The sequence below is a fragment of the Equus asinus genome, chromosome 8 (assembly GCF_041296235.1).
Source record: "Equus asinus isolate D_3611 breed Donkey chromosome 8, EquAss-T2T_v2, whole genome shotgun sequence".
Taxonomy (NCBI): Eukaryota; Metazoa; Chordata; class Mammalia; order Perissodactyla; family Equidae; genus Equus; species Equus asinus.
In genome coordinates, this window is record NC_091797.1 from 43564325 (window position 1) to 43572576 (window position 8252).

General features: G+C 38.4%; 2 non-coding genes across 2 annotated transcripts; one reads left to right on the forward strand and one right to left on the reverse strand.

Annotated features, from left to right (window-relative positions):
- Positions 1 to 1550: 1550 nt before the first annotated feature.
- TRNAT-AGU (transfer RNA threonine (anticodon AGU)) lies at positions 1551 to 1624 on the reverse strand. Its single transcript has one exon. It is a non-coding gene; the product is annotated as a tRNA-Thr (tRNA).
- Positions 1625 to 6030: 4406 nt separating this feature from the next.
- On the forward strand, positions 6031 to 6103 carry TRNAV-UAC (transfer RNA valine (anticodon UAC)). Its single transcript has one exon. It is a non-coding gene; the product is annotated as a tRNA-Val (tRNA).
- The last annotated feature ends 2149 nt before the right edge of the window (positions 6104 to 8252 follow it).

An 8252-nucleotide genomic window follows, 5' to 3' on the forward strand; every position in this document is an offset into this window, starting at 1 on the left:
TCTAAAGGTATTTTCAACATTCACTGTATTTAGTTTGAAAGGAGAGAATACTGCAGTATTAAAGTTATGTGAAACTTGTGACTGTAGGGGAGGAAAAATAATTTTCCCTCTACCCTTCTGAGTTCTTAGCTGAGATCCCTGTAATAAAACACAGGTTAACAAGAGAAAAACAAGCATAAGCTTATCAACATGTCATGTATATGTGGGAGATACCTAGGGAAAAATGACTTCACTCTCAGAGGTGGCTTAGAATTCCAGCTAATATAGCATCTTCAACAAAGAGCAATAAATTTGTGGAGAAATGACAGGACAAAGGAAAGCAGTTTTAGGCTTCCAAGGGTGGAAATAAAGACAAGTTAGTAAAGTTTGTTATTTAGATTCCAGGCTGATAGGGTCTCAAGTTGTCTCTGGTGATTAACCTTTGTCCTTCCTGGTACAGAGGGAAGAAAGAAACTTTTTGTTAATTTATGTCCTGCTTTTAGGCAAATAGAGGGAGGGCGTGTATACATGTATACATGGGAGAAACCCAGGCAAACTGAGTAACTCACCAAAAGGAGAGAGGCTCTCATCTGAAATACTATCTTCAGCTAAAGACAAAGGAGGATGTTAGGGGTGGGGGGAGTCAGTTATGGGAGATTACTAGAAAAGCAAAGTAAACAAGAGTAAGGTTATTATTGCAGATGTAAGTCTTCACCTTCTGCATTCATAAGGGTTTCTAGAGATAAGGTCATGCCCCCTTTTTCCTGTTACAGAGAGGGAGTTAGCTTTACAGATGGAGATTCCCCATACAATTGTAAATTTCTTTCACAAAGGGTAAATTCTACCTTTCGGAGCTTCTCCTAGGTCTGCAGTTTTTAAAAGTAGCCATCCTAAAATAATCCTCATGCCAAAGAGACTCATTTTGGGGTGGCCAGTTCTGATCTCCCACAACCACAATGTCACTTACGATTCAAGGAAGTGATAATCTATTTGTGATTTATTTCCTAAAAATGTCATTGAGCTCCAGTTTTTCCCCTTGCACTCAGTAGGTTCTACTGATGCGTAAATAAGACAGGTCTTAGGGATGTGCATCCAAGGCCAACGTGGTGACAGTCTAAATTTCACCAGTACTCTCTTACTTGTTCTCGAGAGTAAAAATGAGTCTGACTCCAAACCAGATGCCATGGCTTATTAATTATTTGCCTGACACTGACAACCAAAATCCATCATTTTGCTGAAAATGTTGGCTGTGACAGGCTAAGAGATCTGAGACTGAACTTCCAAGACAATTTGAAAGTTACTCTCTATCTCCTACTGCAAGATAGTTTTTGCTCAGTTCTTATCTTAGTCTTAACCAATCATCAGTAAATTCATCACTTTCTAGGAACTACAGCAACCTTATTTATTTTCCCCTTCATCCCAAACCCTCATATTGTGATGAATTATCTGGCAAGAGACTACAATTGGAATAACAATTCAGTACAGGCTTTACCAGCTATATAAATTTCTCAAAACATCTCCCACATATTTAGTGGCAACTACACTATTGAAAATACAAAACCAAACAGAGAAGGCCCCGCTGGGATTCGAACCCAGGATCTCCTGTTTACTAGACAGGCGCTTTGACCAGCTAAGCCACAGGGCCCACCTCTAGGACACTGGTCAATTATATCATATTTGTAAATTTTTCTGTGAAATGCAGCAATTTGCCAGAAATTTATTTGACTTTGTAGCAAAGAGAACACATCTCTCTTTCTGAACTCATATTAAAATGAAACTTCTACGTTTAAAAAATGCATTCTTCAATGCAAGGTTTTAAAAATGATTTCAAATCGAAATGAGTTAAATTCCTATTTTATGGTGACTATTGCCCTCTAGAGGAAATATTGGATATTGCAACACATTTTAAATTTGTTTCTGTTAATTTATTTTGTCCACAATTGTCATTACCGTATTTCAAGTACTTTTCTAGGTATTGGAGGTAGAACAGTGAACAAAATAGAAAAAAATTTCTTCCCTTACAAAATTTGTATTCTGGAGGGAGGTAAAGAAAGCAAGTTTTAAAAATTTGCCCCCCAAACCTCTAAACAAACAACAAGGGATGTAAGACTCTCACTACTGCCAGCTTACAAAGCCCACGGTGTTAGCTTCTGAGCTAATTCACTGCACTTAAACAAGACTATCACGCTTCCTTCTATTTTATTTCACCTGGCACAAGAAAGCAAGCACAGATGAGGACACACTGACCCAGAGGAGATTTGCAGCCACCCTGCTTCGAACTTGCCCAAACTAGGCACTGTCAGGTGCCAAAGACAGTGGCTGTCTTCCAGAGACAGTTTGGGCCTCAAGAGATTTGCTGCTTAGTGTGGAGTTCTTCAGGAGGAAATTTTGCTTCTGGCATAGTTTCTTTCTGCTCACTGATCCTCTGGGCTAAAACTGACTTGATTTCTGCCTTCATAGATTTTAAGTAAAACTGAGTGGAGGATACAGAGAGGTAAAGAGAAGACTAGGGTACAGTGTGATAACCCCCACAGGATGCTGTGGGAGTCTCTAATGGGCATGGAGTCGGGAGTGTCTTGGCAGAGTAACATGCCCTCTCATTTGACAGGTTCCATGTCAGGTTGACAACGTAGAGGGGGTTGTGGCATGTTTGGCCTGAATACAGCTTAGCGTGGGGGAAGAACAGATCAGACCATCATCCTGAAATGTTTAAATAACTGCCTTGTGCTTTATGGGGAAGGATGAGGGCATATGCATTCGCTGAGCACCCACAAAGTGCAAGACCCTGGGGAGGTGAGACATCACTTAGGAGATCTCCTTGGGACAAATCTTCTGCATACCTGACTTCTTCTGGTCGTCCCCCAGCTCTTCCCTGCCAGTCTAGCCTGCACCTAATCTACCTGCCCTTTCTTACAAAACTTCAAGATTTATTTATTCCCTTTGTCCCCATGTCCTGCTGCCTTTCCTCTCTTTACGCAGGCAACTTTTCTAACTGGTTTATTGTGTATCATTTTGATCGTATGTATTTTTTGCAAAGTTGACATTTTTGTTCTGTGCACATATATTATAAATTTACGTGAATGGTCTATTATATATTTTTATACCTTTTAAAAAACATTATGACCTTAAGATCCATCAAAGTTCCTCTGTGTACATAAGTCATTTCTTCTGTTACATAAACTCTCATGGTGGATATTCATGATGTTTTTCCTATCTTCTGTCCCAGCGATGGACTCACAGGTTGCCTCCACTGTCCCATGGCACCTCCCCATCCATCCCCCGTGATGTACTTGTGTGGGAGTTTCATTGGGATATATATGTGGGAGCAGAATGACTAATTAATCCTAGTTTATTTTCCAGCCGACCCTCCCACCAGCACTGCATATCCCTTTATCTTCGTCCATGCTTAACATTATCCAGCTTTCTGCTTCATAATCTAATATGTGTAGAGTGATAAATCTCATTATTGTTTTTTTAAATTTGCATTTATGTTTTCTAAAGATTTTGAGCATCCGTTTATACATTGGTTAGCCATTTGAATTGCATCTTACATACATTGACTCTTCTCTTATCATTTGCTCATGTTCTTATTGAGATTGATGTATTTTTCACATTGATGTACAGGGAGTATATTGTAATTATTAGACTATTGTAAATTTTAGACCTTGCAATATTGTCTACCATTATGTTACTTGTCTATAGACTTGGTCAATAGAGGAATTTAATGGGAGATCTTTGATTTTGTTAAGGATTTATCTTTTTTTTTCCTCTTATGATTTCTACTTCTGAGGTTGTGCTTAAAGAGTCTTTCTCTATTACCAGGTTAAAAAATGTTTTCTTCTCTAAAAAGGAAAATATACAGATTTTCTTTTTCACATTTAAGATGTTGATCCATCTAGGTTTCTAGATAAGTGTATTGATTTTTTACATGGCAATCTATTGGAATTGTGTCTTTTAATGCCCAAAGTTTTGGTTTATAAGGGTCTCCAGGATGTGTGGGTGCTTATGTAGCATCCTACACTTCCTTTATCTTGGCCTCCTCACATTGTTATGTAATTAATAAAATTATATGTTTTCCTTGTTAGAATATATGTGCTCAAGGTCAGGGAGAACCCAGTTGTTCTTTAACATCCAGCACAAGTCATAGCATGTAAATAACATATTTTAAGAAAATAATTGTTTGAATTAAACTTTATGAATTTCCCGTCAGACAACAAATTGAATCAACAGATTTGTTTTTTGTTTATGTTCTTGTGAGCTTGGGCTGATGTTTCATGGACCTATGAAGTCAACCCGAGGCCCCCCAAACTGTAAACAAGTATTTTGGTTCTTATAAGAAAAAGATATGAGAACAAGGATCCTATGTTGCTGCAATGGGTGAATAGGTAAAGTTTTGAACTTAAAGTTTACAGGTTGCATATCTGTGTAGGTTCAATCCTTGTTTCTGGCACATGATCTTATCTTCTAATTTGTCTTTTTCAATAAGAGCTAGAAAACCTTCTTGTTGGTTTCAGAAAAACTCTGAGTTTCTGTTTTGTACTTGGGTTATTTTACTATTTTTCTCTCTGCTATAATCCTGCATCTTACCTTCAGAGCCTGGAAAAAAAATACTAGTAGGCAGTGTTTAATAGGTGCCCAGTTGAGTCTTTCTGTCACGGTACTAGCTCACCATTGACTTGGTATAACCACCCCAAGTCCATCAGTTTCTAAGTCTACTGTAATTTGATTTTAAGGAAAAATAAAAACTGAGAAAACCTTGGACACCACAAAGGAACAACTAGGATTATGTGGCCTGCAAACAACCTCCTTGGCCTGGTGGCTCTCACCACCTTTCGAAAGGCTTCCAACTCTTCGCTAAGGCTCTGGAGAGCAGGGCCCAGAGTTTGAAGGAGACTTCACAGACCAATACTGTGTCAAGGGAGGAAGGGAGGGGAGAGAGACAGATGGTGTAGGGGGGCTAAAATTTCTTCTCTGCCCTCTTAGGGTGTCTGGGTGTGCCTAAGACTTAAACTGACATAAAACAGATTAATATGAGAAAAACACACACATTTTATTAAGTTATTTTTGCGTGTACACGGGAGCCCTCACAAGAAAAATGATGACTCAAAGAAGCAGTTAGAGCTCACTGCTTGCATACTAGGTTGGACAAACATTGTGAAAATGTGACAAGACAAAGGGGTTTGGGCTAGGGCAGTTAATTGTGGAAAAGTGACTAGGAAGATAAGGGTTAGCTCAACAAGATTTTTTTGTACAGATGTGTCTCAGCCTTGACTCCCTGTCTCTGGTGATAAGAAGGCATCCTTCCTCCTGGTACAGAGAGGGCACCTTTCACATGGGTATTTTATCTCCTGCCTTCGGGAAGAAAAATGAAGGTAAGAGTGCCCTTCTTGCATCTGCTGTTTACTTGAAAAAAAGGCACTTGAAGCCTTTAATTCAAAATAATCAACATACCAGAGGGGCATATTTTGGGGTGGCATGCTCTGAACCCCTACAATTGAACATTTATTGCCTCCCATTGTAATGCACAAATATCCTAAGCCTAACTTAGTGAGCAGTCCTCAATAGGCCAGCTCTGACCCAGCTGCAAATAAAGGAAGATCATGAGACTGCTGCTAATTTCGTTTATAATTCCTTTGAAATAAAGATACATTTATTTAGCACTTATTTGCTAGGAACTACAAAGTAAGATGCATCCACCCAGGGGGTTTTATTGTTGCACTGCTCTATCCGCAGCGCCGCGACAAGCGCTTGGCACGTGGCAGACGCTCAGAATAATCTTTGAATGAATGGATGAATACAGATTAGTCTAGAAGTGTTCAAAGGGGCACAAATCAAGAATATGGTTTTAGATAATTTTTTCTCGTGTGTTCACAGATGACTCTACTTGAGGATATTTCAACCTTGTGCGTGAGTGAGATGCACTGGAAATGCCATTTAGTACCAGAGTCCCCTGTATTCAAACAAAATTACCTATCATTGAATCAGATATTTTCTAGTATATTTGTCCAGGAACTTTTGTATTTGTGGCCATGCAGATATTTCCCAGCTCACGGTTCCATAGTGTAGTGGTTATCACGTCTGCTTTACACGCAGAAGGTCCTGGGTTCGATCCCCAGTGGAACCAGTTACTGAGGCTTTCGTTTTCTTTGTTTTTTCTTCCCCCGTATGAAGGAAAACAGAGAGTTTTTTCTTTTTTTTTAAAAAAAATCATTATTTTTAAAAAATTTATGCTTCTGAGAGTGCTAACGGAGAAACAGAATTGATTCTCTCCCAGCTTTTCTTTGGGAGATGCTCTTTCATACATTGCTTAGCTCTGGTCTGGGGCGCAGTGCTGCATCACGTTGTCACAAAACCTGGTCTTGTTATTTCTGCTGCCTCTAGCCAGCTGAAGAGTTAGGAAGAAGTAAGTTTCAATGAAGCCCCAGCGCTCGAGACTAAATATTTTCTCACCTCCGGAGTGCGAGAGCCTAATCTGCAAGAATTCCTTAAACTGTAAAACTGGGCGGAGAGGCGAGTACACCGTTTTAGCTCAAAAGGGAGTAGCCCTGGGCCTCAGATTAGGAACAACGCCAAAAAAGTATGTGGTCAAATCTGAACAGAGGCTGGCTCCTCCAGTAATTTCCCAGTCCTTCGGGGGACTCACGTTCTTTCCCAGAAAGTCAAGCTCTCCCAGCTGCCGCCTGGAAGTTCTCAGGAAGAAGACTCCAGGTTTATTTTCCTAAGAGGATAAAACAGAGGTCTCTGGCATGGGAAGCATTTGAGACGTTGTTGGTTGTGGTTCATTAATAAAAACAAGAGAAATATACGAAAACTTCAATCTTACACAGTGAGACTTCCCAGTCTTCAACTACACTCTGCTCACAATAAAGTGCCATCCAGAGGGTCAGAGCTTCCGATCAAATTTCCAGTATCCTGCTCTTAAGTATGAATAGAAAATCACCATACATCTGAAGAATATATGAAAGAAGGGTAACAGAAAACAGAGACAGGAAGCAACTTGAGGAACAAAGGCTGCAGAGGTAGAACAACGCTGAGAATAAAGCAATATTAATATACTCAGAGAGATGGGAGACAACATTGCATACTGAGATAAAGAAAAGTGTATTCACACAAGGAAAGAGGCTATTTTTAAAGTAAAAATATATTATTAAAAATGAAAAATTCACTAAGTAGATCATAAAGTATAATAATATTCTGGAATATCAAGCAAAAAAAAATAGTGATGGAGAGAAAAAAACGAGTATATTAGAGAAAAAAATCTAGGATGTGCAACATCTAAATAATATTACTTCCAGAAATAAAGAATAAGGAAAATGCAAAGAAGATAAACATAAAAAAGACAGGTACATATAACAATACTAAACTAAACCAAAACCGAACCAAAAAAACAACTAGATAGGCAGCGGTCACTAAGTAGTCAGTAAAAAGGATAAAAATGTTTTTATATTTAACTACTGGGGAAACAGACAAGAGCATAAAATATACTAGAGAGGGGAAAAAACAAGTCACAAAAAAGGATCAGTTAATGGAATAGCTGCCTTTTCAAGCTTGACACCAAAAGCTAGAAGACAGTGAAACAATAGCTTCAAATCTGAAAGAAGATGAAATATACTATGGAAATCGGTATGAAACCCAGGTATCCATCAAGTGTGAGTGAAAAGAGAGATATTTTCAAATATACATTGCTTCATAAAATTTACCTCCAGTACTCCCTTTCACAGGATCCACTGGAGGATATGTTCCACCAAAATGAAAAGGTAAGTCAAGAAATAGGAAGACTTGGCATATAGAAAAGATGAGATGCAAATATAACATAAGACATGTGTGGAGAGATAAGCCAGGATGAGAGGAATATCATATACATGAAGTGTTAAGGGGAGCTAGACTAGACTTCAAGAGTTCAGAAATATCTGGGGAAGAATTCTCCAAGGAGATGAAGTTGAGAGAAACCTGGATGTGCATAAACACCCTGAAAGGAGATTTAAATAACTGGTGGATGAATTTGGAGTTGAAATAATAAGGCCTATTGAAAATTGTGCAAATAAAAATAAGATTACTTATCCCATGTGGCAGGAGCAATAGTAGTTTGTTAGGATGGTTTGCAATTAGAAAATATCTATAAGGATTGAAAAGGAATAAATAAGGAATCATTATTTGCAGATGATATATCTATAGAGAAAGTTGGACAATGAATAAATGTTTAAAATCAATAAATGAGTATAACACATTTGCTAGATACTGTTCATAATTTTAATTCAGAAATAGACAGAAAG